The sequence below is a fragment of the Ictidomys tridecemlineatus genome, unplaced genomic scaffold (genome assembly GCF_052094955.1).
Source record: "Ictidomys tridecemlineatus isolate mIctTri1 unplaced genomic scaffold, mIctTri1.hap1 Scaffold_350, whole genome shotgun sequence".
Classification (NCBI taxonomy): domain Eukaryota; kingdom Metazoa; phylum Chordata; class Mammalia; order Rodentia; family Sciuridae; genus Ictidomys; species Ictidomys tridecemlineatus.
Window position 1 is genome coordinate 172,426 of NW_027522417.1, and position 6,215 is coordinate 178,640.

Here is a 6,215-nt window from a genome sequence, read left to right on the forward strand (position 1 = left end):
TTCTCTTTTTTTAAATTTAATTTTGATTAAGCCTTTCTGAAAAGAAAAAAAGAAAGGAAGAAAAAAAGAAAGAAAGAAAGAAAGGAAGGAAGGAAGGAAGGAAGGAAGGAAGGAAGGAAGGAAGGAAGGAAGGAAGGAAGGTCATTCTGACAGAAGGGTGTAAGCAAAATCACAAGTCTGGACAAAGTTGGTTGAAGAGCTCACTGTACTCTCCACCCTGTGACTTAACTGAACAGCACAGTGCCTTGGCAGAATTGATTGCTGTGCCATGAACACTGGAAATGCCACCTGCAATTATTCTCTGAGAATCACGTGTGTAGATTCCTACACTCAACTTAGGCTTCCATGAGAGGAGGACAGCAGCTTCACGCCTTGCCTTGAGCTGCTCCCTCTTAAACCAAAGGTCTGCCCCGCCCCCTTCAGAAGCAGTGCAGAGTGGCCCCAAAAGGCCATCACAGGGACAGGGAGAGGCCCAGCCAGCCCACATCCCAGTGGGTCTTGGGATGATTCCAGCCTCCACCACCATGAGCAGTAACTTTATGAAGAACCCCAAGAGAGACCAGGGAAAAAATTGTCTAGCTGAGCCCCCAGGAACCTCAGAAATATAGGGGTTGACAAGGCCAGTGATGTTTTGAGGCTCTGGGTGTGGGGTTGTGAAATAGTAGTAAGTAAGTTAAACACTGTCAAATGGAAACAATAAACAACTTCACGGTCCACACATAGGCTGAGCATCCTGAATCCAGAAATCTGAAGTCCAAAATGTTCCACATCTGAAATTTTTTACTGTTCCCATGACACTACGACTGTAAACTTCCATGCTTCATGGTTTAAGGACATTGTAGGGTCACCACAGATAAATGCACAGGCTGGGTACTGCACAACTTCAGGTGACATTATTCAAATGACTGTAATGCACTTCTCAGGGACTATAGGGCATCAGATTGGGAACATAGTTAGAGGTTATGTTGAGTATGGGTAACAAAGCCCCCAAACAATGGTTTGATCATGAGGGGGTGTTTCTTTTGGGCATCAAAAAGTTAGGGAGGCCTAGTTTATATAGTGTACAAAGCCATCAGAAATCACCCTGATGTCTTTCTTCTGCCATTCTATGTAGCTCAGCATGGTGGAGCAGAAATAGGGAAGTGGAGAGCCAGAGGAAGCCAGGCTTGGGACTGCCCAGGGAAGGACAGTGGGAGGCCGAGGAACTGAATTGTGGTGCATGCATATGATTCCCCAAATTGTCCATCCTGAAGTGCATCCTGGGAAAGGAGTGCCAGACAGCCAGGCCAGGTGGGGCTCTGCTAGTGAGACAGGCAGTAGGACAGGTAGCAAGGTTCCTTTCGGACTTTCAGATACTGGGGGAAAATTCTACCTGAGAAAATCAATTATGATCTCAAAGAGGTAAATAAATATTACTTATTTTTAGCCTATGGCAAGCATGTTTGTCTTTAATTTGAGATTCATCAATTAATTCTGCTTTGCTCATTGAAAAATTCTAAACTTTAGAGGTTGGAGTTGCAGCTCAGTGGTAAAGCATTTGCCTAGCACATGTGAAGCACTGGGTTTGATCCTCTGCACCTCATAAAAATAAATATATGTGTATGCATGTGTGTGTGTGTGTGTGTGTGTGTGTGTGATAAAAATAAAGTGAAAAAAATCTAAACTTTAAGGATGAAATTTTTGTGCTAAAATGAAACTATCTGTGACAATGATTTTGTTTCTCAATCTAGAGCCTAGATTTCCACATGTGGGCTTCATTTTTCATATTAGTCTAGGTGAATTTTACCCCAATAGATTTTCTCACTCCTCTAAGCCAAGGAGAAAAAAAATTCTCAAGAAAAAGAAGAAATCAGATAACAATACAATGGAGGAAATATCACCTGCAGAATTGGCTGCCTGTCCTTGAGAAATTGAAGATAGGTTGAAGCCTTCGAGCTCTTACACTGATAAAACGTACTGTAAATTCTAATTTATTTAAAAATAAAAATACAATAAGTATAATTTTTGAATAGGAGAAATTAATTACAAATTTTCAAAGTATAAAAATAATCTTTTCTATTAATATTATTCTCTAATGCATTTTTCTGAAAATGATGAATGTGATATTACCTCCTTTTGACACATTGAATAGAAAAAGATCATTAAAATGTTGGTACAGAATCTCTTTGTATATAGCAGTTTGTAAAGAAGGCTGTGCTTAAGTGGAGTTTTTGAAAGAGGACTCATTTTTTTTGTACCAGATTTTGGTGGAGGATTAGATTTTTGAACTCTGTGGCTGCACTGAATCCCTTAACCTGAAGCTTAGTGGCTGAAAACAACCCTTACCTATATTTCTCACAATGCTGTGTCCAACTGGTTGCTCTGATGCCTATTGGGCTTCCTCATGCAGCTTCCCTGGGGTGGGGGGAGGTCACTGCATGTGTAGTTTAGGAGCTGAGAGACCCTAAAATCCAGTACTGGGACTTCGTCTCTTCCTGGGGGTCCAGAGTTCCTCAAGGGCAGTGGGGAAGGAGGTTGTGAAAAGCTCTGAAAGCTGGTGAGGTCTAGATTCTTAAACTGCCCCACATAGCTCCTGTCACATCTTATAAAAGTCAAGGCAGTTGACCAGGACAGCTCCGCATCAGAGTTGGGGGCAAATCCCACTGCTATTGGCATGAGGTTTACAAAATTACAGCTATGTTTTTTTAAAGAACACAAATGGAAACCTTTGAAAACTTGATATTTCATATTAATTTCCCACCAGAGAAAAACAAAAAGCACACATATACCAGTTCTCTGTCTATTTTAAAGAAAGCTGATCTTCTGTGTTACCTTAGAATCAGGATGCTCTGATTCAAACAGCTTCCATTTTTATGGAATTAATTCTACATACTGTTTAACATGAATAAACAGGAAAACCACAAGATAAAAACGTTTGTCCATCTGTACCTTTTTCAGTGTGAGATACTGAAAAAGGTACAGATGGACAAAATCAGATACTGATTTATTAAAAATTGCCTTTTTATTCAATATAACATGATTTTTACAGAAGTTAAGGCTGAGAAACTTGAAATATAGTAGTTCAACAGAAACTTATAACTTTTGGAAAATATTTTGTTTCACCTCAAATGGAACATTACCCATAGGAATAAATACATAACAAGATGATAGTACTTTTCAAGTTTTATAAAAAGCTTTTTATTTTAATCAATTTGTCATTCTGTCTCTGATTACAATCTTTTAATCTGAGGAGGTAAAAAGCAAATAGTTTATTATCTTCTGCAATCATGGGTAGAAGGAGCTTCCCTCAATGAAGAAAGCAGATATTATTTTTGCTTAATTAATGTGCTTTAAAACATGTTGATGCATATGAGCATTTTGCAAAAATAATTTAATAATTACTGTAACTTAATAATTGGCATCAGTTAAATCTACTCAAGATACATTTCTTATTTGATAGAATTTTTGTAGTGAACTGATTTTATAATCCCTGTTAGTTTAATTGGGCTAACTTTAAAGTGAAATTAATGAAGAATATTTTATTACTTTTTTTTAATGTGCATTCATTATTTGCTTCCGGAAGAATTTAGAAATGCCAATTACATAAGTGTCTAGCACTTCAGTCTGTAATTTGTGATGGATAAGAAAAAAGCAGGACTTTCCGATATGTACACAACTTACATAAAAGAAACCCTGGCACAGTTCCTGAACTTCAGGAAAACCAAGGTGCTGCCATTGGATGCCACACGGCAACCTGTAGAGAAATACATAATCAAAATATGCTCAGATGGGAGCAGGGACAGTCATGGTAAAGTTTATTGTAGGGAGTGATATCAGGAGCTCACTTATCACAAACTAAACTAAATGAAGAAAAGTCCCAGTTTAAGCAAGATTATAGAACTAAGCCCCACCTTGGGGGTGACTGTCCGGGAGAATCTTTGTTCAACTGTATTTTGCCCCACTGTTGCTGGCCTTTGAAGATGGAGAGGACCATAAATAGGGATTGGAGAATGGCTGCAAGGAGCCAAGAATGATCGCTGCCCAAATACCCAGGAGGACATGGGAACTTTCCTCTGCAACTGCAAGGAACTGTATTCCGCCAGTCCCAAAAATGGTGCTGGAAGAGGACCTGATATTCCTGAAGGAAACAGACCAGCAGGACCTCAGTTGTTCCTGCTGTAACTCCTTGAGCTGGGAACCCAGTTGAGTCCTGCTAGATGTCTGTTGCACAGAAACTGGGAGGTAAGGAGTGGGTCCTTTTTTAGTTTCTAAGTTTGTGATCATAGGTATGGAAGCAACAGAACACTGATATAAACTCTGGTACCAGCCATGCTACCATAACAAAACCTCAAATATGTGCAAAGTGTTTTGGAATCTGCTGGTAAACTAAAGCTGCTGGAATTTTGAGGAGATTAATAATAATTTTAAAAGCCTAGATTGCTTTGAAAGACTGCTATAAATATGGAACCTAAAAGGACAGACAGCCACCAGGGAGCTTCTTGGAATTATCCTTCAGACACCCCAGAAGAAGCTGAAAATGGAAAAGGAATTACCTCAGCAAGATGTGAGCACATGTTTTGTCTCATGAGGCATCCAAGGGGCCCACTAGGAAGTGGGCTGTCTCATCAGGAGGAGAGCTGCCTGTGGGAACTGACAGGGACAAACCTCAAGACAGGGGAAGATGCTCAAAACTATCCAGATCTCTGGCAGGAGGGGGCTGGACAAGCTATGCGGTTACTAACACAAGCTCCCTTCCATGCAGAAGCAAGAAGACACAGTGAAGCTCCCAGAGGGCAGAGATAATCCAGGTGGGATCTTCCTGGCCTGGGGACCTAACTTAGAGGAATTCCCCCCATTGGATTCAATTTTCCCCATGTTTAAAGAAGAATGCCAGTAACTGTCAGTTTTCAACCCTCATGTAACAAATTAGCACAAAGGTAGTGACTTAAAACAGCACAAATTTTTTGGAACCTGTTGAGAGCCACAGCCGAGTCAGAATGATGCCTGGCATATTGTCAGAGGGAATGGTTGAAAGGTGAGGCCAGCGAACCATTGAGATGATGATTTGAGTTAAGCTGTATATAATTGCTGTGATGCTGGATTGATTGAGTTGTATATGGACTCTGTTGGGGGGGGGGGAATAGGGCGGCTCTGGGAATCTGCCTCGGGTGAACCATACTTTGTTGTCATGTTGCAAGGCCCTTCTTTTGGAATTGCTTTCAGAGTTTATTGGAAATTTTTGAATGGTGACAAGTGTTGCTCTATAAAGATTAATTAATTTTCAGCAGTAACTAAATTTCCAAAAACCAAAGTATGCTATATAAATTTGGGCTCAAAACTAGACGAAGGTTATGAAAGGACTAGAAATCAATAGACATAATTTCCCATATGGCTTTTAACTGACTGTAAAGAAAACTCAAGAAGAACATTTAGAATAGTTGAAATCAGTTGTAACTTCCCATAATAACTTTGCTTTTATAATTAGTTTGACATTATCTTAAAATCTAAGTACTTTCATATCATATCAAACATTTTAGCAGATAACACTAACTGGAATCAGTTACTCTTAGTTTCTTTACCTACATTCATTGTATTCATATAATAATAATAATAATAATAATAATTATTATTATTATTATTATAATAATAATGTGTTAGGCATCATTCTGCTGCAAAGGTGTTTCTATCAAAATTTGTGTGAAATTACAGAAGGAAAGTAAGCTTTTACCTTGTAGGTTGAGTTCTGTTGCCTATTATAATAAGTAATTCAGCCTCACGTGATTCTGTCCAGAGTTCTGTATATGCTGTAATTCTAAAATTTTATTTATATTGTCAGAGAAGCTGACAGGTAAGGGGTAAGTTTTATGAGTTACACTTAGACCTAAAGACTATGAACTTTACTGAAATTGTTTAGTAGCAATGAATCACAGCCCTGCATCACCTGAGTTTATTTCCCATAACCAGAACACTGCTGCTGACTGTGTAGATTTCCATACAGGCTGCAACAAGAGCAATTAATCTCCTTACTACAAACAATAACTCTAGAATTAATATGTTGACTTTCAAGAGAATGTATGTGAGGCCAGAAACCTAACAGGTGACCAGATGATAGTGCAGCACTCCAAACCAAAAATTTCACAGTAGGAAAAATGTGGCAGATTCCTAGTGTACAAAGTTGGAAGACATCAAATCCAGCATGTTTTTTTCTTCTGTTGATAAACTTACAGATTTCTTCT